We start from the raw sequence: 21160 nt of genomic DNA on the forward strand, positions 1-21160 counted from the left end.
GACCACAGCGTGCCCCCTTTCAATGAAGAGCGACCACAGTGTGCCCCCTTTCAATGCAGAGCGACCACATCGTGCCCCCTTTCAATGAGGAGCGACCACAGCGTGCCCCCTTTCAATGCAGAGCGACCACAGCATGCCCCCTTTCAATGCAGAGCGACCACAGCGTGCCCCCTTTCAATGAAGAGCGACCACAGCGTGCCCCCTTTCAATGAAGAGCGACCACAGCGTGCCCCCTTTCAATGCAGAGCGACCACAGCGTGCCCCCTTTCAATGTAGAGCGACCACATCGTGCCCCCTTTCAATGAAGAGCGACCACAGCGTGCCCCCTTTCAATGAAGAGCGACCACAGCGTGCCCCCTTTCAATGTAGAGCGACCACATTGTGCCCCCTTTCAATGAAGAGCGACCACAGCGTGCCCCCTTTCAATGAAGAGTGACCACAGCTTGCCCCCTTTCAATGAAGAGCGACCACAGCGTGCCCCCTTTCAATGAAGAGCGACCACAGCGTGCCCCCTTTCAATGAAGAGCGACCACAGCGTGCCCCCTTTCAATGCAGAGCGACCACAGCGTGCCCCCTTTCAATGTAGAGTGACCACATTGTGCCCCCTTTCAATGAAGAGCGACCACAGCGTGCCCCCTTTCAATGAAGAGCGACCACAGCATGCCCCCTTTCAATGTAGAGCGACCACATTGTGCCCCCTTTCAATGAAGAGCGACCACAGCGTGCCCCCTTTCAATGAAGAGCGACCACAGCTTGCCCCCTTTCAATGAAGAGCGACCACAGCGTGCCCCCTTTCAATGCAGAGCGACCACAGCGTGCCCCCTTTCAATGTAGAGCGACCACATCGTGCCCCCTTTCAATGAAGAGCGACCACAGCGTGCCCCCTTTCAATGCAGAGCGACCACAGCGTGCCCCCTTTCAATGTAGAGCGACCACATCGTGCCCCCTTTCAATGAAGAGCGACCACAGCGTGCCCCCTTTCAATGCAGAGCGACCACAGCATGCCCCCTTTCAATGAAGAGCGACCACAGCGTGCCCCCTTTCAATGAAGAGCGACCACAGCGTGCCCCCTTTCAATGAAGAGCGACCACAGCGTGCCCCCTTTCAATGAAGAGCGACCACAGCGTGCCCCCTTTCAATGAAGAGCGACCACAGCGTGCCCCCTTTCAATGAAGAGCGACCACAGCGTGCCCCCTTTCAATGAAGAGCGACCACAGCGTGCCCCCTTTCAATGAAGAGCGACCACAGTGTGACACACACACACACACACACCCCTCTCCCCTCTGCCCTCATCACTTTTCTGAAACTAACTCTTGTATCCACTGCAGTCACAGCTTCCTTTACCCTTTCAGTGCACTAAGTGCACACTCATTTTTGGCTCCTGAATTCCTCCAGCAGGTAGGAGATAAGGATTAGGCTGCAGCTCACCCCCCTCCTCCCCTTGAACATGCTGCAGTCAACCAGTCCAGCACTTGTCCCGACTAGTGCAGAGCAGGGAAGATAATGAAAGAGCTGTGACAGAGATTTTACTTTCACTTTCTGCTAGTGAAGTGCAAAGCTAACTGAGCTGAAAACAACACTGAGGAGGGAAATAGAGAACTGATTCTGACCTTTTGCAGCTTTGTCCCAGCGCTCGTTTCTTGTACACTGCGTGCCTGAAAAAGGGGGCGGGTCTGGGTAGAAGTCCCGCCCATACCCGACATCACATCTGCCAATCCCACCCTATGCTGAATGTTTACAGTGCTGCCTGCAGGTCCTATGAGGTAAAAGTTATAATCACCAGGAATCAGGATTAATGCAATGCGGGATAACAGCCTGTACAGCGGGACACAGGTCTGAATGCGGGACAGTCCCGCCCAATCCGGGACGGTTGGGAGGTATGTAAACTGGGTCTAGCTGAAGACTACTCAGCAATCTGTTCATGTCACACTGGTTGCCAATGACTGATCTGGAGCATGCAATTGGTGAGGAGGTGCCCCCGCTACTGCTGCACTTGGGACATGTGAAGCACCTCAAAAGAATGAGTTCGAAGTGGATCTTAGGCTGAGGATAAGGCAAAGACGTGGTCAGGCAGGCCGGCTGAAATCTAGACACAAGGTTCAAAGTTGGGATCCGGGAGAGTAGTCGGGAGGCAGGCAGAGGTCAAGACACGAACGGGCAGCAAGATACAAAATCGGCAGGCAGAAGAACGGTCAGGAAACAGGTGAGAGTCACGGTGTAAATCCAGCATATAACACAGAGGCAGCTGACACAGGAACTAAAGAGAGTTGCACAGTACAGTACAAAAATCCTCCAAAGGCTGAATGACTAGGTGTGTGCTCTTCTGCACCAGAGACTCAGGTTCAAACCCCGAACCGGAGCTGATCCAACAGATGCCCTTCCCCCCCCCCCCCCCAAGTATCCTGACCCTGTCTCATTCTCTGGATCTCCCTTGTTACCTCCTCCCTGGAGTCCTGCTCCAGGAATTCTCCATAGCCGTTCCAGTCCTCTGGCACCCCTTACCCTAATCCAGGGGTGTCAAACTCGATTTCATCGTGGGCCACATCAGCATTATGGTTGCCTCAAAGGGCCGGTTGCATCTGTAAGACTAGATGTCAAAAGCACCCCACCCCCCCACCCCCTAAAATCAGACGTCAAGAGATTCCCCCTCCATCAGAAGTCATGAGTCCTCCACACTCCCTTAAATCACAGTGCACCCCCCTTACCGTGTGCTGCTGCCAGGAAGAAGCTAGGGGCAGAGCTGGGAAGCAGAGAATGCAGGGTCTGGAGAGGTGCTGGCCCAAGACATTGTGCTGCCTGGGACCAAGAATGAAATGCTGCCCCCACACCCCAAAAAAAAAAAAATCACACCCAACAATATATAAAAAATATACAAAAATATAAAATGTAGAAAATATTATATAAACTGTTATCTACTTCCAAAACTCACCACCGGACCGGTTCACTAAACATGCACTGTCTGTCCGCAGTCCTCCTGTCACTCCTGCGTCTGCCACACCCACTGCTCTAGAAGATCCAGCCTGCCCTGCCTGAGATGGAGTGCGCTGATGTCTGACATCATTGCGCACACTACGATCACGTGAGGGGACGTTCCCCAGAGGAGACGCTCCGCCTCCTCATACTCATCAGTTTGCACTATGGATGATAGTATGAGATAGGGAAATGCCCACTGTAACACACCGCAAACTAATGACAAACAAAACTGCAGGAAAAAAAATCTTGGGAGTGAATATGCTGCCCATCTCCAAGTGCTGCCTAGGTCCAATGGACACAAAGGGACCCATGGTAGGGCCGGCCCTGGTCTGGAGGACCACAAGAGTCTGCAAAATACTGAGACCAGGGGAGGCGGAGACTAGGGCAAGCCAAAGAGAGGTGCAGGAACTCTAGGAGCAGTTCTCTGCTACTAACTGCTGAGACGGTGTGGGGCATTGGACATGAGCCTCTGTGTTGCTGTACAGAGAAGCGCAATGTCTGGCGGTCTCTTCTGCCGACTGCTAAAACATGGTGGGGACAGAGATAAGGGGGGGGGGGGTTCCGTAGTTGCAGTAGAGGTGTGAGTGCCACATTAAATTTTGCCCCCGGGTCTTGTGTTTGACACCCGTGCCCTAATATGTTCAGGTATTTCCTACTCTCTCTCTACCTTTCGGCAATCCCTGAAATCTCATCTCTTCAGAGAAGCCTTTCCCACCTCTAACGAATAATTATTTAACTGTACTTCTACTTTCTCCATCAGCTGACCCCTAACAGTTATTAACTTTTAATTTAAATCCTGAATAATATTATAATTATTAATAATAATAATATTGTGTTTACTGACGTTATTGATAGAACCAGCATAAGTACGTCACAGAGTGAGAAAAGATTGCACCAGTCAGGAAAGTTTACAAACTACAGTAATCAAATTATTTTACAATGTACTTACTGCACACGATGATGAGCAGGATTATCAGAAGCCACATTTTCATATTAAATACTTCTCCAAACACAACCCGGTACTCTCTGGCACGTGTGTTAAGTTGGATGTAAATAGGTTGTGTACATATTCACCCTAGCCAACTGCTCGCCTCGCCTCCTCTACCCTACACCATGCCTCCCCTCCCCTCCCCTATGCCTCCCCTCCCCTACACCACGCCTCCCCTATGCCATGCCTTCTCTCCCCTACGCCATGCCTCCCCTCCCCTACACCACGCCTCCCCTATGCCATGCCTCCCCTCCCCTACGTCATTCCTCCCCGTTCATCTCTAACAATGTGACAATGAGTCATCGAGTTACATACACATACATATACATACATACTGTACATACAGAATACTTAACCCTTCAGCTGCCTGAACTTTTTTTCACACACATGCTAAAATGCACATTTTTTTTTTTACATCAAAACACAATTAAATCCCATCAAGCAAATATAAGGTTTTATGAAAGCAAAGGACCCATAGAATAAAAAAAGATGGTTGTTGCAATTTTCTATGTTGCACAATATTATCACAACTGTGAAACATACATTATATTGTTAAAAGGGGCGCCTGCCTTTACACTCACATGAACTTTAATGGCATCCCAGTCTTAGTCCGTAGGGTTCAATATTGAGTTGCCCCCCCCTTTGCAGCTATAAGAGCTTCAACTCTTCTAGGAAGGCTGTCCACAAGGTTTAGAAGTGTGTCTATGGGAATGTTTGACCGTTCTTCCAGAAGCGCATTTGTGAGGTCAGGCACTGATGTTGGAGGGAAGGCTTGGATCGTGGTCTAAGCATTAATTCATCCCAAAGGTATTCTATCAGGTTGAGGTCAGGACTCTGTGCAGGCCAGTCAAGTTCCTCTACCCCAAACTCGCTCATCCATGTCTTTACGGACCTTGCTTTGTGCACTGCTCCAATTAATTTGGTGGAGGGGGGATTATGGTGCGAGGTTCTTTTTCAGGGATTGAGCTTGATCCCTTAGTTCCAGTAAATTGAACTCTTAAGGTGTCAGCATACCAAGACATTTTGGAGAATGTCATGCTCCCAACTTTGTGGGAACAGTTTGGGGATGGCCCCTTTCTGTTCCAACATGACTGCGCACCAGTGCACAAAGCAAGGTCCATAAAGATATGGATGAGTGAGTTTGGGGTGGGGGAACTTGACTGGCATGCACAGAGTCCTGACCTCAACTGGATAGAACCCCTCTGGGATGAATTAGAGCGGAGACTGCGAGTCAGGCCTTCTCTCCAACATCAGTGGCTGACCTCACAAATGCGCTTCTGGAAGAATGGTCAGACATTCCCATAGACACACTCCTAAACCTTGTGGACAGCCTTCCCAGAAGAGTTGAAGCTGTTATAGTTGGAAAGGGTGGGCCAACTCATTATTGAACGCTAGGAACTAAGACTGGGATGCCATTAAAGTTCATTGCAGGTGTCCCAATACTTTTGGTAATATAGTGTATATTGTATGCAACAGGGAGTGTTCAGCTGCCACACTGAACTATGATGAAAGAGGAAAGGAATGTTGAAAGGCTTGAAAATGCTTTCTAGGACTTTCTCAGAGTCTTTTCTGCTAGCCTTTGGAAGTGTCCTTATTTTTTCTCTCTGTAAAGTGACCTGGATATTTCTCAGGATTTGGATTTTATCTCAATCATTTCCCAAGATTTGGATTTTATCTCAATCATTTCTCAGAATTTGGATTTTTTCTCAATCATTACTAAAGATTTGGATTTTATCTCAATTATTTCTCAAGATTTGGATTTTATCTCAATCATTTCTCAGGATTTGGATTTATCTCAATCTTCCTTTGAATACACAAGTTTGGACCTACCGCCCCCTTTCTGGCAATATGGATTTAACACCAAACACCGCAAACACGCAGCCCTGGAAATCTGAAATTCATGGGCCCAACAGTTTTTTGAGGAATTTTCACAGGATTTATCTCTGGAATTTCTTATTTGCTATAAATCGCCTCCAGCTGCAGGATTATATTATACAGTATTATATTTTTGTTGTATTGAGAAAACTTTCTGCTTACTTTACACTTCCTAATAGGAATGGACAAATGTCACTGCTGCTGTAAGTTGTAGAATGTATTCAATACAGGGTATGTATTAATCCTATGTAAAATAGAGGTGCATTGGTCAACATTTGTATCTTAACTTGTCCTGTATATAGACCAGGTTGGTGCAACATGCTTACAGCAAATATTTATGTATATTTAACTTTATTCACCTGTTTAAAAAGCAGTCACTATATATACTGTACAATATAGTTCTTAAAACAGATGAATACATTAAAGTGGATCTAACTTAGGGCTCATTTAGAGTTGTGCTGGGTGGGGGGGGCATTAAAAACGTGGGGTTGTGCCACATTTTTAGCACCCCTAAATGCCCCACCCTTAACCACTTCAGCTCTGAAAGGTTTTACCCCCTTAAAGCGGAGTTCTGGCCACGGGGGGTCAATTTGAGCTAAAAAAAAAATCCGGACAGTCAGGGCTAGTACATTCCACAATGGATAGCCTCTGAACTGTCCCGAGTCGCATTTACCTGTAAGAAGAAATACTTACCTTGAAAATTTCTTCTCCAGCGCTGCCATCTCAGGTGTGGGCAGCTGAAGCTGCAGCGTCCCTCTTCCGTGTCCTCTTCCGTGACGTTGGAGTCCCACAATGCACTGCACCGGCCCCGCTTGTCACTTCGGGTGCAGGCACGGCATCCCTGCACAGCTTCTGGGCATGCCCAGAAGCTGTTTAGCAGGGAATGCGGCGTCGCACTGGAAGTGACGAACGGGGCCGGTGCAGTGCATTGATCCTGGGAGCGATGACGTTCAGCTCCCAGGAATCATCGCAAACCGGAAGTGACGGCGTGGGCCACGGCCGCAGAGGGAGGAAGTGGAAGGAAGGTGAGTATATTTTCTTCTATAATAAGGTAAGTGACCAAAAAAATCGCCAGTATCCATTTCTTTTTCACGTTCCCCTTAGCAAGAGGATGGCCCAAAATCGATTTTATCGATTTTGAGGCCGGAACTCCGCTTTAATGACCAGGCCATTTTTTGGGGATTCAGAACTGCATTCCTTTAACTGATAATTGCACGGTCGTGCGACGCTGTACCTAAATACAATTGATGCCCCTTTTTTTCCCCACAAATAGAGCTTTCTTTTGGTGATATTTGATCACCTTTGCGGTATTTAGATTTTGTGCTATAAACAAGAAAATGAGCGACAATTTTGAAAAAAAAAAACACTATTTTTTACTTTCTGCTCTAAAACATTCCCAAATAAAAGAAATTTAAAAAATCTATTTTTTTTTTTATCAGTTTAGGCCAATTTGTATTCTGCTATATATTTTTGGTTAAAAAGAAAATCCCAAAAAGTGTATATTTCCTTGGTTTGCGCAAAAGTTATTGTGTTTACAAACTACGGGATAGATTTATTGACTTTTTTTTACATTTTTTTTATTACTAATGGCGGCTATTAGCGATTTTTATTGGGACTGCAACATTGTGGCGGACAGATAAGACCACTAACTGACATTTTTGACATTTTTTTTTGGGGACCAGTGACATTACTACAGTAATCAGTGCTAAATAATTTGCACTGTTACTGTATAAATAACACTGACAGGGAAGGGGTTAACAGTGGGAGGTGATCAAGGGATTAATTGTGTTCCCTTTTGTCCTTACTAACTGTGTGGGGGATGGGTTGAACAGAGGCAGAGAGAGATCGGTTAAGGCCCGTACACACGTGCAGATTGTCGGCCGAAAATGTTCGGCCGCCGAACGGTCGGCCGATTTTCGGCTTGTTAGTATGATGCTTCCGACAGCCGACAGCGCACTTTCGGCCGAAAAGAATCTGTCGTGCAAGCATTAAAATTTTTGTATGCCGACACCAGAACGGCCGATTGTTCGCCAGTCAATACAGAATTCGGCCGACAGACAGCAGATTTGCAAGACTGGGCATGCTCAGAAAAGAAAAAACACAGGGAAAGTTAACCATCACATGACATCACTTCTGCAGTCGGCTGTAGTCAGCGGACAAAATTCTTGTGCAGTCTTTTGCACTTTTCAACGACACGACAACTTTTGCACTTTTCAACCGGGGACAAAAGACGGCCGATCGTTCGGCCGACGATCTGCACGTGTGTACGGGGCTTTAGCTTAGCTGAATCACACAATCTTTCCCTGCCTCTCTGGCAGAAGAGCCGCCTGCTTTCTTTACATAAGCAGTGGTGGCGGCCCGTGCATTGGGGGCACAGGGGTGCCGCCCCTCCATCCATGTGTCCGGCCCCCTAATCTAAATGCAGGGCACCAGATGCATGGATTCCAATGAGGTTTTTTTTTTTTTTTTTGAAGCACGTGATTACAGCCAGAGGCTCTAATAGGCTTCAAAAAAGGGTGGGCTCGGGGCGCAGAGCACTGCGCCCTGAACCCACCCAGTTGTGTGACAATAGCAAATGAATATTTGCTATTGCCACACTGATTCTCCTCCTGGCCAATCAGGAAATAGGTCCTGAGACCAGTTTCCCGATTGGCCGAAAGGAGAAGGCATGCTATTGGCCAAGAAGTGGGGAGGAGACGGCCGCCGAAAGGGACATGAAGGAGCCTGAAGGGGAAGCCGCCACCACCGCCTGTCATTCCGGAGGAACAAGGTAAGTAAACTGACGGATGGGGGGGAGAGATGTGGTGGTGCAGGCTGGAGTGATATGGGGGGGCAGGTCCATCTGCCCCCCCGCCCCCCCGACTGATGGCGCACCAGCCGCCACTGATAAGCAGGCAGCTCTTCTTTCATTCTAGTCGAAGATCGCGAGAGGCCGGCGGCGATTGTGCCCGCTCCTCCCACAGTCTGGCTCCCATGGTGTCTAATCACAGCGGGAGCGCGGCTCCGAAACCGCATGCACATAATCACGTAGATCTATGTGATTATATGCATCTGAGCCGCCCTGCCGCAGTAAATCTGCCATGGGCGGTCAGCAAGTGGTTAAAGAGAGAGTAAACCCAGTGTGTTTTTTTTTTTACACCCTGAAAAGTAAATGCATATTGTGCTAGTATGCATTGCATACTAGTACATTATGTGAAACTTACCTCCAAACGAAGCCCTTGTCATCCCCACTGGAGGCAGCATCCAATTTCAGCCATTTTCCTTCCTGGTCTGCGGACTCCGGCTATGCTACTGGCCAGGAGCCGCGTGACGTCACTTCCGCGCATGCGTGCGGGAGCCGCCGGTCACGGCACAGGGCTCTGAAGAAACCGCACGGGCGGCCATTTCTTCAGAGCGCATGTGCCGATGACGCCATCGGCTGCATGTAAAGTAAATATCTCCTAAACAGTGGAAGTTCAGGAGATATTTACAATACCTATAGGTAAGCTTTAATCACTTGCCAACCACCCGCCGTAGTATTACTGCGGCAGGGCGGCTCGGCTGCGTTCAGTCGCGTAGTACTACATGATTGAGTGCACGTGTGTTTAGACACAGTGGGAGGCGGGCCGTGGGAGGAGCATCGGCGATTGCCGCTGCCCTCCCGCGGCCATCAGAGAAACCGAGAGAAGACCCGCCTGCTTATGTAAACAAAGACCCGCCTGCTTATGTAAAAAAAGCAGGCAGATCTTCTGTCAGACAGGCAGGGAGAGATTAGCAGTTTCAGCTAAGCTCACTGATCTCTCTGTGCCTGTCACAGAACCCCTCCCCCCACATAGTCAGTAAGCATACAGGCAGACATTTAACCCCTTTGATCAACCCCAGTATTAACCCCTTCCCTGCCAGTGTCATTTATACAGTAACAGTGCATATTATTTAGCACTGATTACTGTATTAATGTCACTGGTCCCCAAAAAGTGTCAAAAATGTCAGTTAGGGGTTCCATCTGTCCACCGCAATCTCGCAGTCCCACTAAAAATCGCTGATCCCGGCCATTACTAATATAAAAATAAATAAATAAATAAAAAGTCCAAAAATCTATCCCTTAGTTTGTAAACGCTATAACTTTTGCACAAACCAATTAAAATACGCTTTTTGGGATTTTTTTTACTAAAAATATGTAGCAGAATACAAATTGGCCTAAACTGATACATTTTTTTATTGGGAATGTTTTATAGCAGAAAGTAAAAAATGTAGCGTTTTTTTCAAATTGTCGCTATTTTTTTGTTTATAGCGCAAAATCTAAAAACCGCAGAGGTGATCATTTACCACCAAAAGAAAGCTCTATTTGTGGAGGAAAAAAGGACAACAAATGTATTTGGGTACAGCGTTGCACGACCGCGCACTTTTCCATTAAAATAATGCAGTGCCGAATCGCAAAAAATGGCCTGGTCATTAAGGGGGTAAAACCTTCCGGGGCTGAAGTGGTTAAAAAAGCCTTACCTATAGGTAAAAGTTAAAAACCTGGGTTTACAATCACTTTAACCACTTGCCTACAGTGCACTTTCACCCCCTTCCTGCCCAGACCGATTTTCAGCTTTCAGCGCTCTCACACTTTGACTGAGAATTACTCAGTCCTGCAACACTGTACCCATACAAAAATTGTGTCCTTTTTTTCACACAAATAGAGCTTTCTTTTGATGGTATTTGATCAATACTGGGTTTTTTATTTTTTGTGCTATAAATAAAAAAAGACTGAAAATATTGTGAAAAAACGCATTTTTCTTTGTTTCTGTCATAAAATTTTGCAAATTAGTAATTTTTCTTCAAAAATTTTGGCCAAAATTTATACTGCTACTTATCTTTGGTAAAAATAACCCAAGTTAGGGCTCTTTCACACGGGCGTTCCGTATGTCCGTTTTTCATCCCATCCGTTTGCGGATGAAAAACGGACATAATGTATCTCTATGTAAATACGGATGTCATCGGATGATCATCCTCTGACATCCGTTTTTTGTCAGTTCAGTTCAGTTCAGTTTTTTTGAACGGAGGAGAACCCTATTTTTTCTTCCTTTCAAAAAACGGAACTGAAGCAAAAACGGATGTCAGTGGGGTCATCCGCAGACATCCGTATTTACATAGACATGCATTATGACAGTTTTTCATCCGCAAACGGATGGGATGAAAAACGGACATACGGACCGGATGACACAAGTGTCATCCGTGTCCGTTACAAAAAAGAAAAAAGGACCTGATCGGGCAAAAAAAAAAGGAACGCCCGTGTAAAAGAGCCCTAAGTGTATATTATTTGGTCTTTGTGAAAGTTATAGAGTCCACAAGCTATGGTGCGAATCATTGAAAATTGATCACACTTGATCACACCTGATGTACTGAAGGCCTATCTCATTTCTTGAGACACTAAAAAGTCAGGAAAGTACAAATACCCCCCAAATGACCCCTTTTTGGAAAGTAGACATTCCAAGGTATTTAATAAGGGGCATGGTGAGTTTTTTGAAGTTGTCATTTTTTCCCACAATGCTTTGCAAAATGAAGATTTTTTTTTTTTTTTTTTTTTTTTTTACAAATTGCCGTATTAACAGGTTATTCCTCTCACACAGCACATGTATACTTGCAACTACACCCCAAAACACATTCTACTACTCCTCCTGAGTATGGCGATACCACATGTGTGAGACTTTTTCACAGCCTGGCCACATACAGAGGCCTAACATCCAAGTAGCCCCGTCCGGCATTCTAGGAGCACAAATTACACATATAATTTCCTGACAACCTATCGCACTTTTGAAGGCCCTGGAGCACCAGGACAATGGAAACCCCCATAAAATGACCCCATTTTGGAAAGCAAACAGCCCAACGTATAATTTTTGAGGCATAATGAGTCTTTTGAATATGTCATTTTTTTCCACAAGTTTTTGGAAAATGTGGAAAGAAAATGAAAACACATTTTTTTTACACAAAGCTGTCCATTTATGCAATATTTCTAACACATAGCATGTACATAGCAAAAATTGCACCCCAAAATACATTCTGCTATTCCTCCTGAGTATGGCGATACCACATGTGTAACACTTTTTCACAGCCTCGCCACATACATAGGCCTAACATCCAAGTAGCGCTTTACACAAAGTTGTCCATTTATCCACTTTAAGACTGGGCCTATTTTTGACACTTGGTGTTTACAAGTTAAAATCATTTTATTTTGCTAGAAAACTACTTGGAACCCCCAAACATTATATATTTTTTTTTAGCAGAGACCCTAGAGAATAAAATGGAGATCGTTGCAATATTTTTTATCACACCATATTTGCGCAGCAGTCTTCCAAATGCGATTTTTTTGAAACAAAATTCACTTTTTTGAACTAAAACATAAGAAAACAGTAGCTCCCTGCACAATTTTTTTCCATAATGTGAAAGATAATGTTACGCCGAGTAATTAGATACCCAACATGTCATGCTTCAAAATTGCGCATGCTCACAGAATGGCGCCAAACATTGGTACTTAAAAATCCCCATAGGCAACATTTTAAAAATTTCTGCAGGTTACTAGCTTAGAGTTACAGAGGAAGTCTAGGGCTCAAATTATTGCTCTCGCTCTAACGATCGAGGCGATACCTCACATGTATGGTTTGAACACCGTTTACATATGTGGGCGGGACTTGCGTATGCGTTTGCTTCTGCGCGCGAGCTAACGGAGACAGGGCGCTTTAATTTTTTTTTTTTTTTCCTATTTATTTTATTTATTATTTTTTTATTTTTACATAGTTAAAAAAAAAAAAAAATGTTTTGATCATTTTTATTCCTATTACAAGGAATGTAAACATCCCTTGTAATAGAAATAGGCATGACAGGTCCTCTTTATTGTGAGATCTGGGGTCAAAAAGACCTCACACCTCACAACTACACTAAAAAAGAAAAAAAAAAAAATTGTTGAAAGAGGAAAAAAAAAAAAGCAAAAAAAAAAGCTGCCCTTTAAATCGGTTGCTAGGCAACGTCTTTTGACGTAGCTCCGGTCCTCCAAGACCATAGAGTTGAGTGAGGGCCATCTTGCCCTCACTCGACTTCCTGTCTCTGAGGATCCGGGACCGGATAGTTTTCCCCGCTGCCGGCGGGTCCGGTAAGCTGGGAAAACGTCTGGGACGCGGCAGGAGGGTGGGGGAGCACCTCTTCCCCTGCACCGTAAGGGTAATTCCGCAGCGAATCCGCCACTGGGACTACCCTTATCTGAAAGCCGACCGCCCGCCGTTTCAAAAAATACCGGGGTTATGGGGGCTATCTGCTGCCATAACTCCAGTATTTAGCTTTTAATGGCCGACGTATATAGTCGTTAGGCGGTCAGTAAGTGATTGCATGTATATGGCAAACAGGTGACGATGACTGATGGGGTGACAGGTGGCGATGACTGATGGGGTGACAGGTGACAATGACTGATGGGGTGACAGGTGACGATGACTGATGGGGTGACAGGTGACGATGACTGATGGGGTGACAGGTGATGATGATTGATGAGGTGACAGGTGACGATGATTGATGAGGTGACAAGTGACGATGATTGATGGGGTGACAGATGACAATCACTGACGGGGTGACATGTGACGATGATTGATGGGGTGACAAGTGACGATCACTGATGGGGTGTCAAGTGACGATGATTGATAGGGTGACAGATGACAGTGACTGATGGGGTGACAGGTGACGATGACTGATGGGGTGACAGGTGACGGTGATTGATGGGGTGACAGGTGACGGGCGATGGTCACTGATGGGTGACAGGTGACGGGCGATGGTGCACGGCGGTACTGATGGCAGTCTCTGGTGACCGGTGAACTTTAGGCTATGTTCACATGTGAGCGTAGCGATCGCGGGCAGAATCACTGCGATTCTGCCCGTGATCCAGAAATCATTGCAAATGGCGGGACGCCTGTGCGTTGCCTGTGATTTGCAATAGCACCCCAAACGCTGTGCGATGTTGCAGCGATTTCCGCCTGCCGAATCGAGGTAACATCACGCAAACAACGCATGACGCCCCAAAGAAACTCTTGTACCTTTTTTGGGCGTCATGCGATGTTTGCGCGATGTTACCGCGATTCGGCAGGCGGAAATGGCGGCAACATCGCACAGCGTTTGGGGTGCTATTGCAAATCACGGGCAGCGCACAGGCGTCCAGCGATTTGCAATGATTTCCGGATCGCGGGCAGAATCGTGGATATTCTGCCTGCGATCGCTACTCTCACATGTGAACGTAGCATTATGGGTGTCAATTTCTGGGCACTGATGAGGTGACTGTTGGGTGACAGGGGACATTGGGGGGGGCTGAGGACTGTGTGTGGGGGACCTTTATTTGTGTGCTTTTTACATTTTACAGGGGTACAGAGCAGTAACTCAATGTTTCTAGCTCTTCTCCCCTCACACTGGAAACTGTATGAGGGGAGAAGAGCTAGTAACAATGAATTACTGCTCTTTGTTTACATTTTGTGATCGGCTGTGAATGGATTCACAGCCGATCACATAGTAAACAGTCACTGTCAGTGACTGTTTACTACCGCCGGTGACAGCTGTGTTCCTACGGAACACAGTGCCACCGACATGACCGCGCTGCGCGCTCCCGATCGCGCATGCGCGGTCATCTCCCGGGCGCCTCCATTGTGATCGGCTGTGTCATTGGAACACAGCCGATCACGTGGGAAACAGCCATGCCTATTGGCTGTTTCCCCCTGCCGGTGACCAGCTGTGTCCCGGGGACACGCCGACACCGGAAGTGCACGGCGGCGCGCCCGCGATCGCGCGCCTGCCCTGCTTGAATGGGCGGACGTCATATGACGGCCGCCCAGGATAATAGCCGCACCGTCCCGCCGTCATATGACGGCGGGCGGGCGGTAAGTGGTTAAGCTGCAAAGGTAGCGGAGGGGGATGTTTACATGCCATGGTCACAATGCTTTGCTTTGCAACTACAGCAAATTGTATCCTTGCTGTTGCAATCGGTCGGCAGTACTGCTGCCACACGCAACCCATTCAAGCAAATAGGGTTGCCCTGCAAAGTGTATAAATGTGGTAGTAGCGTGCTGCCACCTATTGGTAGAAATGAGGAAATTACAGGGCGCAGCTGCTGCAATCACCAAATGTGTTCCCACATCCGCAATAAATCAGTGTGTGTGACCGCTCTGCCTCTAAATCAAGGAAAAAATAATAACTAGAAAGTGACAAAAAAATTACTAAGTAGGTAAGTGTTTCATATATATAAAGTGCCAGTACAAACTAAATCCATAAACAAACATATAATGCAAAAAAGGCCAATGCAATAAATAATAAAGCTTCCTATAGCTTGTGCGTTTAAAAAAGTCTCTATTTGATAAAGTGCTTCATAGGGATGAGGCCACAGTCATCCCTATGACTATGTCACAACAGTTTTCCACTTGTGCTCCTTTCACCAGGTGAAGTGCAAGCTCACCTCCATTACAGACCCCTAAGGGTCAACAAAGCATAAACGCAGACCAATCTGATGGACCAAACCCTGGTGTTCAGGTTCCTTTAAGAACGATGGAATTCCCTCTCCAAGATGGCTCCACACAGCTTACACATAGGTCATAGACAACAAACAGAAAAAACAGACTCCATTAGTGCAGTGACTGCAACACACCGTACAAAACCCACTTCATAACACTTATTAGGTAAAAAACAAGCATATAGTAAAATCCAGCTTCTCACGTAATCCAGTGAAAACTCCCGCTGCCAGGCTCAACCTCTGCGCGTTACGCCACCAACGCACGTGGCTTCACCTGGAGGGTTGCACTGCAACTGCTCTTACAAGAGGTAAATACATTGAAGTACAACATGTGACTTAGGGCTTGCTTAAGCTGCGTACACACGCATCGATTATTGGCCGGGAATTTTCAGCCAACGTCCGATTTTTGGCTTGTTAGTATGATGCTTCCGACAACCGACTCAAATTTTTCGGCCGATAAAAAATCTGGTGTGCATGCTATAAAATTTTTGTTGGCTGTCAACACAACGGCTGATTTTCCGTCAGTCAGTACAGATTTCGGCAGACAAAAATCTGATGAGCAAGACTGGGCATGCTCAGAGAAGAAAAAACACACGGAAAGTAAACCAACACATGACATCACTTCTGAAGTAGATTTTTGTTGGCCGAGAAAATTCGTGTGCAGTCTAGGCACATTCCAACCAACAAAACACCACTCTGGACAAAAGTCGGACGATCGGTCGGCCAATAATCGTTGCATGTGTACGAGGCATTAGACTTGCAGTTGGAGGGGCATTAGAAACATGTGGTTGAGCTGCATTTTTAGCTCCCCCCATTCTTCCTTTCACATTCAGGCAGGCAATACCACCACTGAACATCTGCCATTCAAGCAGCTACAGGCATTCCACAACTGTTCATAAAAGAAGTTAATATATTGAAATAAATGTCATTTACTATATGTTGCTTTTAGATTAGTGGTTGGGGGCATCAAAAACACAGTTGCTATGTGTTTTTAGCTCCTGCCAACTTCCCCCTTAACCACTTCCCGCCCATCATATTGCAAAATGACGGCTGCAAAGTGGTTGCTCTATCCTGACTGGCTGTCACATGAAGTCCAGCAGGATAGACTGCTCTGCGCGCCCCCAGGGGTGTGGTTTTTCACTCCGAATCACCGCATCTCTGATTCCGGTAAAGAGCCTATGACGTAGGCTCTTTACCATGTGACCAGCTGTGTCCAATCACAGCTGGTCACATAGTAAATAGGAAGTGCCATTGATCAGCTTTCCTCAGTTCGCTCTTGACAGGCGCGAGTAGAGGAGAGCCGATCGGCAGCTCTTCTGACATTGGGGTCTGTGCTTGTAATCAGAGCATTGATTATCAGTGCAAACCCTTGGGGGATGCCACTAGAGCCACCAGGGATTGCCCACCTATGGCCACCAGGGATGCCCACCCATGCCTCCAGGGATGCCAATCAGTGCTCAGGGAGCCTGTAAGTGGCCTCCTAATCAGTGCTGCCCATCTTTGCCATCTATCAGTTCTGCCCACCAGTGCCCATCATTGCCGCCTATCAGTGCCCATTAGTGCCGCCTATCAGTGCCCATCAGTGCCGCCTATTAGTGCCCATCAGTGTCACCTATCAGTGCCCACCAATGCTGCATATCAGTGCTACCTATCAGTGCCACATATCAGTGCCCATCAGTGCTGCATACTAGTGCTGCCTTTTAGTGCCCATCAGTGCTGCATATTAATGCCACCCCATCAGTGCCTGTCAGTGCACCCTCATCAGTGATCATCAGTGCAGGAAAAACGTATTTATTTATTTACAAATTTTTATAACATAAACAAAAAAACTTTTTTTTTTTTTCAAACTTTTCTGTCTTTTTTTATTTGTTTAGCAAAAAAGCGCGCAATTGTTGTTCAAAATGCACAGCGCTAAAAGCTGAAAATTGGCCTGGGCAGGAAGGGGATGAAAGTGCCCGGTGTTGAACAACTGCAGCAAAATGCATCCTCTCTATAGAATTCAGCAGACAGTACTGCCGCCAAATGTAACCCACTGAAACAAATAGGGACGCACCATAATCCCCCCACAAATGTATGCAATGCACATGGGGGTGGCAACTTGGTGTGCCATATAAGGGGTTAAAACAGGCAGTAAAGAGACATCATATCGTCAAACACCTCTGAAAAGTGATCCGAAGGTTGATCACTTATCAGAGGCACGCTGATTTAATTGCACATGTAAACTTAGCCTTCATGGCATTTAGTTTGCTAAATGCACTTGCTCCAGGATCAGCTGCACACCATTGCTCTGGACTGATTCTCTGATGGTGTCAGTAGCAGAACATGCCTGCACAATGTGTGCTGGCACAGTCAATGAGAATACCCACCAGAAGCCTCTGTACAATAGATTGACCAGATGTCCCCGATTTCCGGGGACAGTCCCCAGTCTGAGGACATTGTCCCTGGTTCAAGTCTGTTTCCTGTTTTGTCCCCGGATTCAGGGCTGGATAAATGAAGATGGGGCATCCAATGCTGGCTGAGAAACAGCCTGGTGGCTCAGATGCAGACGCCCAGTGGCGCAGTGGCGGGGGGGGGTCAAGCTGGTACTTGCGCCGCTCATCTCCTCCTGTTAATGCAGCTGCTTCCTCGGTCTGTGCTGCGCTGCTCGTGGGGGTGGTAAGAAGGTGAGTGCCCGAGGATTGAGCAGCCTCCCTGTGTGACTGGATAGGAGGAGCGGTGGGGCGGCTGCATATAGAGGAATTGATCTTTCCATATCCCTCCTGCAGCCGCTGAATGCCTGATTCTCCTCTCTGCGGGCATTCAGTGGTTGCAGGAGGAATATGGAAAGATCATTTCCTCTATATGCAGCCGCCCCACGGCTCCTCCTATCCAACTTCTTTTTTCTTTTGCAGCCCCCCCAGTGCCCTTCAGCCCCCCTTCTCCAGCCCCTTAGCGCTCTTCAGCCTCCCCCTCCAACCCCCCCCAGTGCTCTTCAGCCCCCCCTCTCCAGTCCCCGCAGTGCTCTTCAGCCCCTCCTCTCTAGCCCCCCAGTGCTCTTCAGCCCCCAATGCTTTCTGGCCCTCCAAGCGCTCTCCACCGCCTGTGCTCCCTGGCTCCCCCCTCAGTGATCTTCAGTCCCCCCCCCAGTACTCTCTGGCTCCCCAGCGATCCCTGGCTCCCCCAGTGCTCTCCACCCCCTCCCCCCATGCTCTCTGCCCCCCTCCACTCCGTGCTCTCTGTCCCCCTAGTTTTCATGTCTGCAATCTCTGACCATCTCTTGTATCATGTCCGCAGTCTCTGACCATCTTTTGTATCATGTCCTCAGTCTCTGACCATCTTTTGTATCATGTCCTCAGTCTCTGACCATCTCTTGTATCATGTCCGCAGTCTCTGACCATCTCTTGTATCATGTCCGCAGTCTCTGACCATCTCTTGTTTCATGTCCAAAGTCTCTGACCATCTCTAGTATCATGTCCACAGTCTCTGACCATCTCTTGTATCATGTCCGCAGTCTCTGGCCATCTCTTGTATCATGTCCGCAGTCTCTGTCCATCTCTTGTATCATGTCCGCAGTCTCTGACCATCTCTTGTATCATGTCCGCAGTCTCTGACTATCTCTTGTATAATGTCCGCAGTCTCTGACCATCTCTTTTATCATGTCCACAGTCTCTAACCATCTCTTGTATCATGTCCGCAGTCTTTGACCATCTCCTGTATCATTTCCACAATCTCTGACCATCTCCTGTAGCATGTCTCCAATCTCTTACTCAAATTTAAACACATTGCTAATAGTATTAGCTATCTGTTTATGCTGAAGGTAGGACTGTGCAGGGGAGGCAGAGAGTGTGAAAGGGGGCACTGTGATTAGAGAGACAAGGGGGGGGGCAGACTGCAAGGGGCATTATTATGGGGGGCTGTGACATTTGTGCAATAAATAGTCATGAAAACATTACAAATTTTGGTGGGTGTTTTTACATTTTAATGTTTGGGGGGGTGCCAGATATAGGATCCGCCCCGGGTGCCAAATGCCCTAGGTACGCCATTGCAGACACCCCCTACTTGACGACCTCACTGCCGCTCCTGCTGCTGTTCAGTGGAGGAGAGGCAGTGCCAAAAATGTACACTGTGTAGAGGGCTGAGACTGGGAGGTGAGTAGATGGGGGGGGGTCTGTTTGTATACAGGGGAGGGCAGTGGGGGAGGAGGGGTCAGAGCTGATGCAGCTGCATGGAGAGATGGAGAGTATAGCTGTTGTGGGGGAAGGGCTAAGAGCAGTGGTGGGATTCAGCCGGTTCTCACCAGTTCTACAGAACCGGTTACTAAACATTTGGCAGTTCGCCGAACCGCCTTACTGACCATCTACCATCCGCTCTCTCTGCCTCTGTCCTCTGTGTCCTGTGGCTGCGGCGCTGCTCTCTCTGCCTCTGTCCTGTGGCTGCAGCGGCGGCGCTCTCTCTCTGCGGGGATGATGATGGTGATTCCCCATGATGATGATGATGATGGCGATTCATGATGGCGGTTCCCCATCCGGGGCGGGTCTCGTGTTTATGGTTTGTGAGCCCTAGGAAGTATCTATTATATGGGTCTCTACCTCAGACTCATACTACAGTTAAAAGCACAGTACTGGGGCTGTGACACAAGCCAGATTTGTGTGAATCCTTGGTCATTACGATTCCAAGGTTCTCTACCTTCTACTATTTATAGGAGCTTCCTGCAATGCACAAAACACTCCTCGTTATTTACAATTGATGTTGATGCACTTGTCTAGTTTTATAATAATATACAGAATATTCCATTAAAAATGCTCCAGATGAAGCTTTGAAAAAGGGAAACATGTTGAGCAATGTTGAAACTGTACACATGCATGTCTGAATACAACATCAGCTGGTCTGTTCGGATGGCAGCCCGTATCTTCTGGCACCCGTCGGCAGGATTCCTCTGACGTCAAGTATTTGTTTATACAAAAGTCTGCAATTTCCTATGCATTTTCTGTACGGCACTAATGTGTATACAAACTGCTACATAATCTGTATATAATTTTTGGGCCTTTCATTAGGTCACTTTTAAGTGATTTCCCCTGTTTTTATTTATATTCACAAATAAAAATTTGAATTTTAGTACTATGTTGTGCCAAAAAATCCTTGTCTCCCAATCCTTCCTCTTCTATAGATAATTTTTAAGGATTTGGCATCACCAGCATAATTGCATATGCTCAGATTGCTGCTATCTGAGTGCATATTGCCTTTTTCTAAGAAGTTGATATAAGCTTCTTTTGCCATTCAAAGACAGTGCTTGACTGATAATCACCCAAATCTCTGTTGTATTTTTTTCTTTTTTTGATTTTTTTGGTCTCTTTCTTCTTTTTCAAGAATCTTCAGGAGATTATTAGAGGCCACAGTATAGTCCTCACTGTCCTTAAATGGCATAAGCTTTTCCTTCACTACCTTAATCTCTGCATCAAGTCTAGAGAGCTTGGCTGTTTTGCGACTCATGAGGAATTTGAGGAAGTTTAATCCTGCTTCGTTGAAATACTTATACCATTCCTCAAGTTCAATTTCCCCCGTTTGGGGACAAACCTCCCATCGCAAACTGCGGGGGACCATAGAGTTCTTGGTATAGACCTCCAAAAAGGCCATATCCCATTGGGTATGGATTTCAGATATCATAAGATTTTTCAATTCCAAAAATAGGCCATTTAAGTCATTTATCAGAAAAGACTTCAAATACGCCATCAGTATTGACAATCTTTGAGGCTCGATACTCAAAGATGACCATATTAGTGTGTAAGCAGCAGTTAGCAATCCAAAGAAAATCAAAACGTGTAATAAAATAATCGCGCTGAACACAAAAA

The 21160-nt window shown here is 46.7% G+C and overlaps 1 pseudogene across 1 annotated transcript in view; it reads right to left on the minus strand.

Moving 5' to 3' along the window:
• The window catches only part of LOC309550075, a 51953-nt pseudogene extending 31008 nt beyond the window's left edge, over positions 1-20945 (minus strand). Inside the window, exons 1-2 of the transcript XR_014226147.1 lie at positions 20720-20945; positions 3923-4027 (exon numbers count right to left, since the gene is read on the minus strand). The product of XR_014226147.1 is annotated as an uncharacterized misc_RNA (transcript). The remainder of the gene's footprint in view (positions 1-3922; positions 4028-20719) is intronic.
• Positions 20946-21160: the final 215 nt, after the last annotated feature.

Source organism: Pelophylax lessonae, assembly GCF_965119305.1.
Source record: "Pelophylax lessonae genome assembly, chromosome: 1".
Classification (NCBI taxonomy): Eukaryota; Metazoa; Chordata; class Amphibia; order Anura; family Ranidae; genus Pelophylax; species Pelophylax lessonae.